The sequence below is a fragment of the Meles meles genome, chromosome 11 (assembly GCF_922984935.1).
Source record: "Meles meles chromosome 11, mMelMel3.1 paternal haplotype, whole genome shotgun sequence".
Classification (NCBI taxonomy): Eukaryota; Metazoa; Chordata; class Mammalia; order Carnivora; family Mustelidae; genus Meles; species Meles meles.
In genome coordinates, this window is record NC_060076.1 from 76,488,151 (window position 1) to 76,505,894 (window position 17,744).

The window sequence follows — 17,744 nt, forward strand, 5'->3', positions numbered from 1 at the left end:
AGGGATCCCAAATATTAATATATCTCCTAATCTCTAAAATGGAAATAATAGTCATACCTGCCTTCTTAAAGCTGTGGTCAGTGATGATATGAAAAATATTAGTAACCAGTACAGCACAGCAAAGACAAAAAAATCAGTCCAGCCACACCACCACCTGCAGGTGACCATCCAGTTGTAGTATGTATAAGCAAAGCATTGACCATTGTGCCAGATACAGATAGAGTACTCAATAACTAGAAATTGTTAGCCAATTTTGAAAACAGATTAAATTTGGAGTCACATCTTTATGTGCAGTTAGATGAGATCAAATAAAAGCAAACTAGAAACGGGCAAGAATGAGGTTCTACATGAGGTTTTTCACACATATGACTAATGTTCTCAGCTAACTTCTATTAACTGGTAGGTGCATGTAACAAATGGGTTATACTGGGCAAGAGAACTAAAATTAGGTCAATGATGCCCAGAAAATATACCTGACTTGCCCTATGTCACATAGTAATTCTGAGACACAGCCAGAAACATTTGGGTTTCCTAATTCTTGTTCTACCATGTCAGAACACCTCTAAAACATAATGATAATTTATACTTATATGGATTTTTATTTAAGAGTTTCCAAAACATTTTGACATGTATTATCTCATTTTCAGTGATAATCACTGAATAAACAAATAGATGCATTAGCCTTCAGTAAAAAAAAAAATAAAATAGAGAAATACAATTGGATTTCAAATCCACTTTAGGATAATCTAAATTTAAAGAATGTGTTGTTCTAATGCCACAGTTCAAGAACTGGGCAAGTTCAATATATATCAATGTAAATATGTTAGATGCAGTGAAGATAGTTGCCATGGGAATCTCCATATGATGGATGGATGGATAGATTAAATTTTTAGTTTGAGCTTCTGAAAACAAAAATACAACACAAAGCAAAAATTGCTTTAAATCATATCTCACTATAGAATCTTTCCCTAGTAATACGCAAGACACAACAAAATGAACCTTATATAATTATGGATTTGTCCATTAAAACTCTAACTTTGCTTTCTCCTTCTAGGAAATGGAAAACTTAGAAAATATGGTAGTTAAAAGCCTAGACTCTGGAACCTAGAATCCTGGCTCTATCCCCTTCTAGCTGTGAGTCGTCAAGAAAATTGCTTGATCTCACTACGCATCTGTTCCATTTATAAAATGGATATACAACATAACCTATTTCATAAAGTTGTTGTGAAATTGAATGAGTTGGTAGATGTAAGTTCCTACAAAGGTGCTTATCACAGAGTATATTCTCAGTAAATGCTGGGTTTATTATTGTACTCCTCACTGTCACTTCTCTACAAGACTTTTTTTTTTTAAGATTTATTTATTTATTTTAGGGGTGGAGAGGGACAGAGGGAAAGAGTCCTCAAGCAGACTCCCCACTGAGCATGGAACCAGAGGCAGGGCTCGATCTCATGATCCATGAGATCATGACCTAAGCCAAAACCAAGAGTCAGATGCTTAACCGACTGAGCCACCCAGGCACCCCTCCACATGACTTTTAAAAGGATTTTTAAATGTTTTTGTTCTGTTTTAAATGTTGGGGCTGTAACAAGGGCTTTTTAGATTGGGTGCTGTAGTTAGGAATATACTCATCAGCAAGTAGCAAAATAAAACATGACCAGTGTTGACCTGAAAAAAAAATAGAGGATTCTTTTTATCAAATAAGAATAAATGCAAAGTTAGGTGACTGCTGGCACTGATTCATTGGTTCACTCACGTCAAGGTCTATATCTGTCCATGTCTTGATTTCTACATGGAGCTACTTCGGCTCCAGACGTTCAAGGTAGGGAGAAGGTAGAAAGTAGAAGAGTGACACCAGCAACATCTTCCCCCTTTATTATGAAAACAGAAACATTCATAGAAGTGCCCAACAGTCCTCCTTTCATGTCTCATTGGCCAGAACTCTGCCACTTCCCCAATCCTGGCTAGACCCTCACCACCAGCCACCCCCTGCCCCCACCAAGCTACAAGAAAGGCTAAAGAAGCTATTATTTAACCAGGCATTCTGCCATCCTATTCAAAAATTGATAATCTGTTGGCGAGAAAGAGGAGGAATGGATAGTTTGCCACAGGTGCATGGGGGATCTTGCTGCATCTGATAAAAGAATTCATTAGGTAATGCTCTCTGAACACTTTGGGGATAAAATGAATGGTGTAATATCTAGGTAGTTTCAGCTGCCAGTTATAGCACATATTTTGCCTTCTCTTCCTTTCTGAATTTATTCACTCTGTTGGGACTCTCATTCTGCCTATAATCAAAATTTAGGAATTACTGTATGTGGGTTAATTTCCACTGCCAGGGAAAGTAATCACCTCTAGGTTGCTGTGGTACCTCTGCAGGTGTATGTAAATGTATCAGGAACAAAAATCTAAAATACCCACAGACTCCCATTGCTTTGCTCCAGAATCCACACCTACTCTGTCTCTGCAATGTATATCATCAAAAGAGTGCAGGTGCTCAGCCTGATTGAAACGAGCCCTCTTCCCTCCAGACTACCACAATTCTCATTCAGGGGAGTTATACAGTGGATGTGATGAAAGAGATCTCTCCCTAATTATGGAGATTTGTCGTTGGTGGTGGAGGTTATTTTTTGTATTATTTACACTATTCTGTCTGGCGGTAATATTTCTGTCTGCCGGTGACAATTACATTGCTCTTGACTGGCGCAGATCAGCAGTTTGTGATAGCTCTGAAAAGCCAGCGTACAGCACATGTCACTGGCAGACATATTAATGTTGGTGATGAGGAGTGCATGTGATGTAACACGATTAGATGGTGTGAAGATAAAGGACCATCTTGAAGTCCATGAATAACCAAGAAGCAGTGAGGTGACAACCATCAATTATTTACTGCCCTTGTCCAGTATATTATTAACAGCTCCAGGAAAGCACACAGTCTTCCTTTCCTGCTTTCTCCCTCATATTAATGCTTGGCTCCTCAGCTTATGGGAAGTTACATCCTAAGAGAGACATTTTGCTCTCAGCTACCATTAGACAATCCAGAGGGAAAAAAATTGAAATTACCTCAAGGCATACTACATTCCACTTTTTTTTTTTTTTTTTTTTTTTTGGTTACCAGAAAAGATGCATTGCCCTCCCTTCTCCACTAGTGAGTCTTCTTATCACCTTCACATGCAGAGCCTCTTTACTTTTCTTCCCTCAAGTCCAGGGGACTGCTGATTTCACAACAGTTCACACTTTGATGAGAGATAGTGATGTTCTATGATTAAATCTCATGCACATACCTGCAAGTTCAGCCCTTGTTTCCTAGGGATATGGTTATAGGTTTTTATACTCATTTACTGCTGAGTCAGGAAGAGACTATTTTATAGCTTAGTTTATATGAAGCATAGAAAAGTTATAAATAGGTACTACTTAGGTTCCTTTCAGTTGTAAGTAAAAACCAATCTGTCTCAAAGTGATTTTAAACAATAAGAAAGTTATTTTGCCTATGCAGATACACAGTAATGTCAAACATACAGTCTTTTCACTTATCTGTACCACTAGCTGTGGCATTGGTTCCCCTGTCAGTTACATAGTGTTCCAAAATCAAACAAGGCTCTGTTCTTTCTCATTTTTATCCAGTAAGCAAGAAAGAGAGAGCCTCTCCTCAACAAGCAGAAAAAGGACTTGCCTCCAGGCTGACTGAGGTCACTGGGGTCATGTGCTCATCACAAATAGTCTCCAGGGAAATATCATAACCCAATGGGTTAAGCTTGGTTTCCAGGGCCAATCCATAGCAAAGAGTATATGGAATATATTGACTGGTTTAAACTCATCTGGAGCTGGGGATGACATCAGTGACCCCTGAATGACAGGAGCTATTAGGGGGTGAACACTTTAACAAAATCTGAGTTATGTGAAAGAGGAAGGAACTAATCAACCAACAACACACAGTAGGGGAGATAAATGTTTATGAAACACTTCAGAGTTCTTCGCAATTGAGTGGACATATAGAAAGATAATTTTATTAACATAAAACATATTGTTAATTCTAAGAAGTTATTCATTGAAGAGTCTTTATTAAAGACAAAGTTACTATCTCTAACCATATAATTATTGCATATACTTATTATTTGTCTTATGTTTAATGATAAAGCTGCTATTATACTGGTGCTATGTGGATCTTTTATATAAAAACAGAGTTGTCAAAACCTTGTCAAAGGTCATTTGAATTCTCTCCTCAGGTAAAATGTCATCTTCACGCTTCCTTGGGTATTTATTCATACATTTACTCATTGGCTCACTCACCAAATTTGTAAGATGACTAGAACATAGATGACACTGTACTAAGGCCCATTTTTTAACAGAACGCAATTAAGAACTATTTATTCTCTGTTAATCAGCACCAATTAAGTGCTAGCTACTAAGGACACCATTGTAGACTTCCAGGAGCTTACAGTCCTGGGAAGAACACCTACAAAAAAGAGAATGGAGCTCTAGAAAAACCAAAGATTTATACCAGTCCAGTGGCAGGAAAGATATGCTCAGAATCTTCCTGGGTAACATGATTCAGCTGAGACTCAAAGAACTAACCAGGTATAAAAGCAGGAAGAATGGAGCATGGAAAGCAGAAATTACCAACACATAATGTTCTTAAAATGAGACAGAGAGGCAGAAATTGAATCCACACTGGAAGAGAAGATCTGAAGCCTCTAATGGTGTGCTAAGGAGCTTTGACTCTCTCATCCAATGGCAGGAAGCCACTGAAGTATAGAGAAGCAGCCCAGCCTGTTGGCACTTCTGGTAGCCTACTCTGAAAGTTGTGTGGATGATGGAGTATAAGGGAGAATTGTGTGCAGAATTTTAAAGGATACTCACTGTGAGGAAAACAGAATGTAATATTTATTGAATAGCCACAAGACGTGAGATGCTATCCTACTCCCACATAATAATCTTTTAACCCTTATAATAATTCTGAGATAATTTTTAATAGGTTTCTAACAGAAGGAAACTGAGGTTTTTAAGGAGAAAACAGAAGAATGAGCACAGCTTTCTCAGGATTGCAGATCTAGTAAATGTGGTCACTAAATTGAGTATTCAGTGGCAGTTATGAAAGCTGGATCCAATTCAGAAGCACAAAAGTGAAATCAGGATTTGAAATATGGTGTTTGGGATTCTTAGTTCATTTTAATATTCTTCAATACAACATGTACTTTTAAACATAATAATATTAATAATAATTATGACACAGAGGAGTCACAAAGTACTTTCACATTTGCATCTTCATTATAACTAACTTAACTCATTGATACTCTAGCCTACTTTATTTATAGAAAGAATAATAATAATAATAATAACAACAACAACAGCAAGTGCCTTGAGCCAGAATGTATGCTAAGATCCTTATATGCATTTGTCTCCTGTGATACCTACATCAACCATATCAGGCAGATATTATTCTTATCCCTCTGTTTATAGATAGATATACTCAAGTGAGAGAGGTTCAGTACACTAGTTTGCCAAAGATCATTCCAGACATCCACTGTTTAGGTGAAATAAAAACCTTATCAATATGACTTCAAAACTCAGACCCTTAACAATTTCACTTTGCAGCTTCCTGATTCCAGGCATTTCTATCTACATAAATGTATGAATCTACTGTGGTTCAACCCCCAGTTGCTTGTAGTTATAAAGGATGTATAATTTCTAACTGCTCTTGCTTGCAAGATATGAGTACCATGTGGAAATAATTTTTAAAATGGCACTAAACAGAGTATAATACAGTAAAGAACAATGTAGTGCAGATTACATAGATTTAGGAGTGCAAAGGATGAGATCAAAATGGTCTGAAGTAGTCAGGGCAAATTTTAGGGATGCAAATCTTGAATTCACTCTTTGAAGAATGGTTAGGATTTCTCTAGATAAGTAAAGAAAGGGTAGGGGGAGGCATTACATGATGAAAGGAAAGCATTAAGGAAGACAAAGTTTTGTACTGTGAGGATAATTTCCCTAAAAAACTGGTAGAAAACTTCCATGAAAAAACACAGAAGTAAAGCTAGGTGATCAGTTTGGCAATGTAATTTCTGATACAACATTAAAATCATGCTCTTAAAAAAAATCACAGTAAGTTGGGCTTCTTAAAATTAAAAACTCTGGCTCTGTGAAAGAAACTGTTAACAGAGTGAAAGACAAGCCACAGACTGGAAGGAAATATCTGCAAAACACATAATCTGATAAAGGACTTGTCCAAAATATACAAAGAACTCTTAAAATTCCACAGTAGGAAAACAACAACACAATTAAAAAACCGGAAAAAGATCCGAACAGACACCTGACCAAGAAGATCTACAGATGGCGAATAAGCATATAGAAAGAAGCTCAACACCATACTCATTTGTGAATTGCAAATTAAACCCATTAGAATGGCTAAAATCCAAAACGCTGACAACACCAAACACTGGTGAGGATATCAAACAACAGGGACTCTCATTCACTGAGTGAGAAGGCGAAATACTTTAGCCGCCTTAGAAGACAGTTTGGCAGTTTCCTACAAAGCTAAACACAGGCTTACCAAAAGTTCCAGAAATCATACTTCTAGGTGTTTACCCACATGAATTTAAAACTTATTTCCACACAATAACCTGCAGCTAATGTTTATAGCAGCTTCATTCATAATTGCCAAATCTTTCAAACAACCAGATGTCCTTTAATAGGTGAAAAAAATAAACTATGGTATATCCATACAACGGAATATTATTCAGGGCTTAAATCAAATGAACTATCAAGCTATTGTGGTGAGGGGCTGGAGGGAGGAGGAAACTTAAATGCATATTACTAAGTAAAAGAAGCCAGTCTGAAAACGTTACATATTGAATGATTTCAACTATATGACATTCCAGAAAAGACAAAACTATGGAGACAGTAAAATAATCAGTACTTGCCAAGGGGTTCAGAGGGAAGGGGAGGAATGAATTAATGGAGTACAGGGCATTTTTAGGACAGAGAAACTATTCAATATAATACTGTAATGGTGGATATATGACATTATACATGTGCCAAAACCTTAAAATGTACAAATCCAAGAGTGAGCTCTAATATAAATTAGAGGCTTCCGTTAATAATAATATATCAATATTGATTGTTCAATTGTAACAAAAGCATCACCCTAATGCAACATGTTGATAATAGTAGGAACTGTGGGGATGGGAAGAAGCAGGAAGAGGTATATGGCAACCCTCTATGAGCAATTTTTCTGTAAGCCTAAAACTGCTCCAAAAAATGAAATCTTCTTTAAACACAGATAGAAAAACTCTATGCTCAACTTTGCCAAATTTGTTTTTAAGCCACCATGTCCATTCCCAGAGAGCACCCACAATATGGGATGAAATGGGAGATCAACATATATTCAACATTTACAGCATTAGTTCTTGCATATGTTCCATCTTTCTGTACTTCCCCCAGATGCCAACCATACTCTGTTTCTCCATTTTTTTACCTCATTTTGTCTTTTTTAACTTAACTTTTAGCCTTACTTCTCTTTTTTATAATTCTATAGGGTTGCATATGCATTTATCTATATTTCACATATTAAATTCAACAAATATATGTATAGGTTGTATAGAATATACTCAACATGAACCAGCAACACTAAAGTCCATGCAAACAATTTCAGTATATGTGCTACTGAAGCAAGCCCAAGTCCTTGCAAACAAAACAACAGCAAACACTATGTACCTGACACCCCTACAAACACTCTACATGGCCTAACAAATTTAATCATGACCCCATCAACATCAAATCAATGAAAAATTCAAATTGGTAACCATTAAGTTTTCAAGATTAACAAAACAGTCATAAGTTGAAGGTCACACTTAACATGTTTTCTGCTTTTCTGATTTCTGTTGACCCTTGATTATTAAATAGTACCTCAGTCTAACGTTAACATTAGCCCAGCATAGAATACTAACCTACATATACATAGTGTCAAGCACATTGGAGGCACCCGAGACTCAAAGCTTGATAGAAATTAGGCTGACAAGGGCCTACAGCAAGACAGAGAGGTTATCAGTTAGAATTAGTAAAACGTGATGTTAATGGATTGTAGGTTTTCAAGTAGGGAAGGCTCTGAGTTTGTGTTGAATTTTCTGATATCATGTTTTCATAGATATGTCAGTAGGCTATAGACTACACTGCAACATAATTTGTGGAAAACAGGTCATTTGTTCTCTGATCTGTAGAATATTTGGGTCATGCATAATCCTACAACATGTGATGGTTACTCTTTACCAATTAAAAAAATTAAAGTATTCTGGGGGGAAGAGGGCCTCTAAAAGCTGGGGAAAGATTCAACACTGTCCAAGATAAAGAGAAGTTCAAAGATACATTTTGGAAAGTTTCAAAAATAATTTTGGGAAAAGTTAATAGATAAAAAAAGATAAGCTAAGGAATTATAGGTGATAATGGGAGCCTCAGGAGGCAGCAAAACTGTACCTGGAGACCAGAACTAGTGTTATTTCTGGAATGGAGAACATGGGACCTGTTATGGGGAAAGGAACTCTCTCCATTCAAGATGCCAGAAAATGTCAAGGAGGAATGTTTCCAGATTCCCAAGGCTTCTTGCCACACTAACCTGGAATCTTCAACCACTGGCAATTCCGTATTAGAGAGGTAGTTAGGTATAATGAAACAAAAAAAACAAAACATGATCTTTCAACCACTAAGACATACACTCCACCTCTTACTTTTGCTAATCGTGCTAAGTTAGACAAAAGAAAACCTATGCAGATAACATCCTAAAGGTTTGCTGAGAGTATTAGATTGATTCCTTTGTGTGAAGAATCCTAGCAGGATATCTGGCATTTAGGAGACCCTCAACAAATGCTCATTTTTCTTTCTTCATTTACTTGTCCTGCTTCTGGCATAAAAGCAGTCACAAAACAGTCACACTCTATGACTCTGGCTAAATCAATCTCCTTGTGCCTCCACTTCTTTTCCTATAAAATGGATGAAATTATTTAGTCAATTTTTAAGGTTCTTTTCCATCTATAAATCTAGGAATCTGAAAGGATATTACAGGTATTTATAATAACCCTCTGGTTTATATAAATACATATGAAAAATATAAACATACTCATTATTGTGATTCCAATATAATGTGTCAACTGCTCTTTAAGATTTTAGCAATTATTAATTGCGCAGAAACATGCAAGCCACTTTTGGGGTTGATGAGGTCCAATGAACACATTCTCACAGAACGCTTATGTATTTATTATTTTATAGGCCTTCTTCCCCCCAACCCCTCCCCACAGTTGCTCTGCCAGTTAATTAATTCTCTCTGGGAAAGGAAGATTAAGTGTTATCAGTCTCTTGCCCATTTCAGCTGGGGGCAATTGAGCTGAGCACTTGCCCCAAGTTTCTGAAGGAAGTAATATCAGAGCCAGGTTTAGCACACAGGGGTGCCCCTGTCCCCACGCCTGTGCTCATCCCACACCTCTCAGCCAAAGCTGGGTTGTTCCTGGTGCCAGATTATGCTCAGCAGTGCTTTCATTTTTTATTATTTAAGGATTTCAGGGATGTGAAGAATGATTAAATATGAGTTCTAGGAGATATAAAAGGATATAGAAAAGACTCAGGGGACTTCAGCGAAAAATACATGCTGCCATTATTCAAGTTTCTATTCTTATTATACAGAAACATGCATAGCTAAGTTTAGGAGTGACAGTACTGCGGAACTGATGTACTACTATTAAATAACAAAAGAAGTATATCAATTGGGGACCACTGCTACAGGATGACATGAATTTCCACTACTTGTGAATACACATGCCCTCATGATGGGACAATTCACTTACCAGTTATTGAGCCTAGGATTTAATTCTTATGGGCTTTCCTAATTACTTCATGGATTTCAGATCGTGTAAAAATAACCAGTTAGCATCTGTTAGGTAGGGGATTGATTTTGGCCAATCTCACATCCATTTGTAGTCACATTTATAGACTAGAGACTCCAAGGTCTGTGCTCACACAGAAGAACAGAGAGCCTGAGGTACTGGAGATTCAGGAAATGTAAATCCTTCCCAGAAAGCCTTGTGGGGGGTTTTTTCCTTCATCATTTTTTTTTTCTTTTTACTCTGGCCATTGTAAGTTACTCATTCTGGAAATGTTAGCCTACCTACTAAGTCATGAAGAACTTGGTTTGATCCTGAAGTTTGTGAAAGTAAAACACTGTAGCCAAAGTCAGGTTTCAGATTTTCTGGAAAAGTTTCTAAGCAATGGCAACTTGAGAAGTTATATCAAAGCTTTAAACCTTGCCATTCAAAGTGTGATCCAAGAACCGGTAGCATCAATATTAACTGGCATCTTTCAAAAAAATAGAAGTTTCATACCCCACCAAGAACACGCTGAATCAGCACCTACATTTGAACAAGAACCCTACGAATTTGTATGCTTGTTGAAGATTGAGAACTGCTGTCTCAAAGAATTTCTGGGTCAAGGCTACACTGTCTTTTAGAAGGATACATCTCAAAAACATTTGGGTATGGGAGAAAAGTAGGTATATGAGAGAATAACACATCACAGTCCTGGAAAGGAATAGATTTTGCTTTATTAAGAGCAATAATAACTCAACTATAAAATAAACCTAAGTTTTAGGATCCTGAGTCTCATATGTGCCATCTGAAGGGGCTTTAGGAAATAGCTATGGTTTTTCTCTTTCAAGTATTCCTTTCCCTTATAAACTTCTTTTGATAACAGCACTCCTCTTTCCTCTTTTCTTTCACTTATTTCATGTGGTACAAAAGGAAGTGCCCTCATCCCAAAATAAAGAGAGATCACAGTGACAACACTGTATCAGCTCCCGAACCCCACCATATCTGAAGACTACTCTGTGTTTTATTTCTGTGTATGGCAAGAGAGTTCCCTTTTTTCTTGAGCTAGCTTAAATTGAGTTTCTGTAAATGACAGATGTCAATTCTGACAAGTGAAAAAGTATAGTAGCCTGTCAATTTTATTTTCTGATGCCTCTTATTCACTGATACCTATGAGTCACCAGGCAACTGAGAAAAAGCTCCAACACAAATGTAAGATTAAAAAAAGAAAGAAAAAAGAGACACTTCTAAAATTTTTCAAGTATTCAAAGTAATGAATGGAAATGTTATGTCTATAAAACAACAACCACCACATGCTATGTAAAACAAAAGCAGAAACATTTAAAGAACAAGAAAAAATAAGTAAAATATGCTTAAAAAAAAAACAGGTTAACTTTATAAATGTTGGAAAACAAAGTTGAGAAAAATCTCCCACTAAAATAAAATGATAAAACAATACATCAGGACAAATTGAGAAAAAATAACAGAAATTGGAGAATTAATTCAGGAGTTTTACCTTCTCATTAAGAAGAGTTCCAAGAAGAGAGAAAAGGGAAAAGAAAGGGCTGGTATCTATCAAATAATGTAAGAAAATTTCCAAGAACTGAAGGTTATGCATTTTAAATCACACAGGTCCACTGAAAACCAAGAACTATGAATGGAAAAGTGTCAAAATACATCATCGTGAAAGGACATATTATAGAATATGGGAAAATAGTCTACAGGAAATAAGGATTCCAACACAGGAAGGTTAAAAAAAAAAAGGTTCCAGAATTACATCTCTCCTTCTGACAGTAAGAGAAAGTGAAAGACCAGAGTAAATTGAAGACATGTCGAAGGAGGGTATTGTGGAGGAAGAGTTTACTCTACCTTTCATGATCCTTCTAGCTGGGCTAAGAATCAAATTGACAAGACACTATTAACAGGAGAAAATCAAATTTAATAGCCTACTTATGGGGAATCCACACAGACATGGAAATTCCAAAGACAGTGAAGCAACATGATGTTATGATCTAAGCAGAAAGAGAGTGGTATGAGGGTACAAGAGGAGAAAGACCATTAGTAGGAAGGTGAAAAGAGATACTTGGAAAACGAAGGTTGCCTTTTTACTTAAGTTTCTTAGGTGGGGCACCTGGGTGGCTCAGTGGGTTAAAGCCTCTGCCTTCGGCTCGGGTCATGATCCCAGGGTCCTGGGATTGAGCCCCACATCTGGCTCTCTGCTCTGCGGGGAGCCTGCTTCCTCCTCTCTCCCTCTGCCTGCCTCTCTGCCTACTTATGATCTCTGTCTGTCAAATAAATAAATAAATAAAATCTTTTTTTTTCATTTTATTTATTTTTTCAGCATAACAGTATTCATTGTTTTTGCACAACACCCAGTGCTCCATGCAAAACGTGCCCTCCCTATTACCCACCACCTATTCCCCCAACCTCCCACCCCTGACCCTTCAAAACCCTCAGGTTGTTTTTCAGAGTCCATAGTCTCAATAAATAAAATCTTTAAAAAAAAAGTTTCTTAGGTAAAGAGAAATCTCTATTAATAGGCCTTTACCTGGTACAAGCAGGCATTTGGGAGGGGGGAAGGTTTTTCTGAAACTGCAGGGTTTGGATTGCTTTTAACTCAAAATAATACTGATGCCAAAGTGGCCCATCTTGGGGCTGCCTGTCTTTGGTCCCTACAATGGTTACTGAGGAAAAAAAAAAACCAATATATTACTTGGTGTTTTGCTATATAGAGATATTTTAAGGATTAGGACAGAACAATTGGACTATTTGGGGGGGGGGCGGGGAAGCCACAGGTTCATAGAGAGCTAAACAAATATTAGAGGAAATGTTTAACTACAGAAAAAAATACCCCAAAATAAAAGAAGTCACAGTACATTACTTGAGTCTGCAATGCACAGTATTTACAAGGTAATAGTATCATAAACACTAACAGCTGATTTAACCAAAAATTGTGGTAGAAGACTATATAAGAATAATGAGGACAGAAATTAGAAGAATAATAAAAAGAAATAAATGTTATTATATAAAAATATTAACATGCAATACCCAATGTTCATAATTCAGGAAATAGCAGTATGTATCTATTATTTAGAAATATAAAAAAAAAAGAAACAGTTATTGAGGGGGTAGAAAGGGATGAAAGAAAGAACTGCTTGTTTCTGTTTATAAATCTTTTAAAAATATTTGCTTGAAAAAGCGTGTGTTTATTACCCTTGTAAAAAAAAAATTTTTTTTAAATATATTTCAAAAGCTAGGTAGCCTGGGTGGCTCAGTTGGTTAAACATCTGCCTTCGGCTCAGGTTATGATCCCAGAGTCCCAAGATGGAGTCTCATGTGCAGCTCCCTCCACAGTGGGGAGTCTACTTCTCCCCAACCCCCAATGATCATGCTCTTTAGCTCTCACTCACTCTCTCTGTCTCAAATAAATAAATAAATAAAATTAATAAAAAAAAAAGCTAGGTAGCCTGGAAGGAGAATAGAGAGAGACTCCTTCTTAAAGCAGCAAGGCAGGAGAAGTATTATCTGAAATGAGGAATGCAGAGGGACCTGTTGTAAGAATTGTGGCCTCTCCAGACAGGCCCACAGCAGAATCCTAAAAGATACATCCTTTCCACAAGGGAAGACACTTACATGTTATTCCAGGAATAGAAGTTAACCCATGGTACGAAAGCAGAAAGTCACCAGATTTTGAGGAAACTCAGAAGATGACCAATGAGGATTTCAGAAATGATGAAAACAGAAAGCAGGAATTCAACCAAACTCAAACTCTGAGGCTGACTTAGCTAAAATTCTGTACAGAAATTATGGAAGCCTGGGGCACCTGGGTGGGTTAAAGCCTCTGCCTTTGGCTCAGATCATGATCTCAGGGTCCTGGGATCGAGCTCCACATCAGGTTCTCTGCTCATCAGGGAGCCTGCTTCCTCCTCTCTCTCTCTGCCTGCCTCTCTGCCTACTCTCTCTGTGTCAAATAAATAAAATCTTTAAAAGAGAAAGAAAGAAAGAAAGAAAGAAAGAAAGAAAGAAAGAAAGAAAGAAAGATAAATAAATAAATTACGGAAGCCAAACTGCCAGGGCAGACAGAGTATAAGCAATAAAAGAAAGAATCTGTTTAATGAGAGAAACAGAAGAAGCAATAAATTAAAAAATATGAACAAGGGTAAAAGTTGAGAGTTCAAAGAAATTGGAAAAGAAAGAAAGAGAAAAAATAACACAGGAACCAAAAGACAACACTGCTGCTTAAAAACTGCAAAGATCTATACTACATGTAACATTTCAGGTAAGCCAGTATCATGCCTGAAGAATTAAATCCCTAAGATGATATTTAATGTGTGGCCCTGAGCAAAGCAATTAACCATTTAGATCTCACTTTCCAATCTGTAAAATGAAAATGATATCTATTTCACAGTGTTGATGAGAACACATCATTGAGATGATTTTAATAGATAGCAACACTGAGGAAATAGTAAATTTCTATGGCAGAAATTCCAGTGTGAAAGAAAAAGGCCCCCCAAAAAATCCTAAAAAAGGAAGAAAGTTAGTGAGGTGAGAATGGAGGGATAAGAAACAAGGTTTTGCTATCTGTCTTCTTGGGGAATATGCCAAGGCTATCATTTGTTTGAATATCCCAAGTTTGATCCATTCTGATTTGATCCTGACATTTGTACTGATAAGAACAATACCATAATCTAGATGTTAAAGAAAATTTCTCCTCAAGATTAACAAATATTCAGGACACTTGGGTGGCTCAGTCCATTAAGTGTCTGACTCTTGATTTCAGCTCAGGTCATGATCTCAGGGTCATAAGATCAAGTTCTGTGTTGGCTCTGCCCTGGGCCTGGAGCCTGCTTAAGTCTTTCTTCCTCCCTGTCCCTCTGAGACCTTCCGCCACTCTACTCATGCTCTCTCTTTAAAAAAAAAAAATTTTTTTTTAATATTTCCAATGGCACAGTAATTTAAGCAAAGTTGAGTATTTACATGATGGGAAAACCTAGAAACAAAATAATAGAAACAGAACAAAATAACAGAAACAGAATTTCAGAGGGGAGGTGCAAGATGGCAGAGAAGTAGGAGACCCTGTTTTAGCTGGTCCCCTGAATTGAGCTAAATATCTACCAGAACACTCTGAACACCCATGAAATCACCCTGAGATGTAAGATTATACACTTCTGGATCTCTATGGGGGCAGAAGATCATCAGTGGAGAGAGGCACCTTGACTGGATCGTAGCTGATATATATAACCACCTCTTACCAAAATGACTAGGAGGATGAACACCCAAAAGAGGAAAAATTCAGAGACTACAACCTCTGCCACAGAACTATTGGATATGGATATAAACAATATATTGGAAATGGAATTCAGGGTAAAAATTGTCCAGGCAGTGGCTGGAGAAGACCATTTGTGGCAATAAAGAATCTCTAAGGGTGGAAGGGAGAGCTGATCTGGAAGAAATTAAAAATACTACCAAGGAGATACAATCTAATCTAAACATTCTAACAGCTAGGGTTACTGAGGCAAAGGATTGAATTAGTGATCTAGAAGAAAAGCTGATAGAAAAGCAGGATCAGGAGGAAGCCTGGAACAAACAACTTAGAAGCCATGAAAACAGAATTAGGGAAATAAAGGACGCCATGAAATGTTCCAGTGTCAGAATTATTGGGATCCCTGAGAGGGTGGAGAAAGAGAGAAGACTAGAAGATACAATTGAACAAATACTGGGGAAAATTTCCCTCATCTGGGGAATGGAACAAGTGTTCGTGTCATAGAGGCAGAGATCAATGAGTCTAGAAAGACCCAAGATCAATGAGTCTAGAAAGACCTCCAGACACCTAATTATGAGGTTTACTAATCAGAGATTACCCTGATCAGAGATTCAGACAGAAGGTCTTAAGGGCAGCTGGGGGAGGAGATTTCTTACATACAGAGGAAGGAAGATCAGAATAAAATCAGACCTGTCCATAGAAACCTGGCAGCCAGAAAAGGCTGGCAAGGCATATTCAGGGCACTAAATGAGAAGAACATGCACCCAAGAATACTTTATCCAGCAAGGCTGACATTCAGAATGGATGGAGAGATAAAGAGCTTCCAAGACCCACAAGGTCTAAAAGATTATGCAACCATCAAGCCGGCACTACGAGAAATATTAAAAGGATTCTATAAAAGAAGAAAGAAGCCAAGAGTCACATAGAACAGAAAGTTACAGAGATAATGTATGGAACAAGGACTTCACAGGCAACATGATGTCAATAAAAACTTACCTTTCAATAACCACTCTCAATGTGAATGGCTTTAATGCTCCCATAAAAAGGCATAAGGTTGAAGATGGGATAAAAAGACAGGACCTGTCCATGTGCTGTCTACAAGAGACACGTTTTGAACCTAAAGATACATCCAGATTGAAAGTGAAGGGATGGAGGGGCGCCGGTGTGGCTCAGTGGGTTAAGCCTCTGCCTTTGGCTCAGCTCATGATCTCAGCATCCTGGGATTGAGCCCCGCATTGTGCTCTCTGCTCAGCGGGGAGCCTGCTTCCCCTGTCTCTCTGCCTGCCTCTGCCTACTTTGTAATCTCTCTCTCTGTGTCAAATAAATAAATAAAATAAAAAAGAAAAGAAAGTGAAGGGATGGAGAACCATCTTTCATGCCATTGGGCCTCAAAAGAAAGCTGGGATAGCAATTCTCATAACAGATAAATTAAATTTTAAGCTAAAGACTATAGTCAGAGGTGCAGAAGGACACCATATCATTCTTAAAGGGTCTCTCCACCAAGTCGATCTAACAATTATAAATATTTATGCCTGTAACACGGGAGCAGCCAACTACATAAGCCAACTGTTAAACAAAATTAAGAGTCATATTGATATGAATACATTAATTGTAGGGATCTTTTTTTTTTAATTGTAGGGGATCTTAACATACCACTCTCACCAAGAGAAAGATCATCTAAACAAAAAATCAACAAAGAAACAAAACCTTTGAATGGCACATTGGACCAGAGGACCTCATAGATATATACAGAACATTCTACCCTAAAACAAGGGATTACTCATTCTTCTTGAGTGCACATGGAAATTTCTCCAGGATAGACTACATACTGGGTCACAAATCAGGGCTCAACCAATACCAAAAGACTGAGATAATTCCCTGCATTTTCTTAGACCACAATGCTTTGAAACTGGAACTCATCCACAAGAAAAAGTTTGGAAGGAATTCAAATACTTGGACACTAAAGACCATCCTGCTCAAGAATGTCTGGTTCAACCAGGAAATCAAAGAATAACTTAAACAACTCATGGAAACCAATGAGAACAAAGAAACAAAGGGGTCCAAAACCTATGGGATATGGCAAAGGCAGTCCTAAGAGTGAAATACATAGCCATCCCAGCCTCACTCAAAAAAATGGAAAAATCTCGAACACACCAACTCTCTTTATACCTTAAAGAACTGGAAAATCAACAAATAAAGCATGCAACCCCATGCACAAGAAGGGAAATAATTAAGATTAGAGCATAGATCAATGAGTTAGAAACTAGAGAAACAGTAGAACACATCAACGAAACCAGAAGCTGGTCCTTTGAAAGAAATTAATAAGATCGATAAACCAATGGCCAAACTAATCCAAACAAAAAGAAAGAGGACCCAAATTAATAAAATTATGAATGAAAGGGGAGAGATCATGACTAACACCAAGGAAATAGAAACAATCATCAGAAATTACCAACAGTTATATGCCAGTAAATTAAGCAACCTAGAAGAAACAGAGTCAACCTAGAAAACTATAAACTTCCCAAACTGAAATAGGAATACATTGACAACCTGAATAGACCAATATCTAGTAATAAGATTGAAGCAGTGATCAAAAACCTCTCAAAAAACAAGAGTTCACAACCTAACAGATT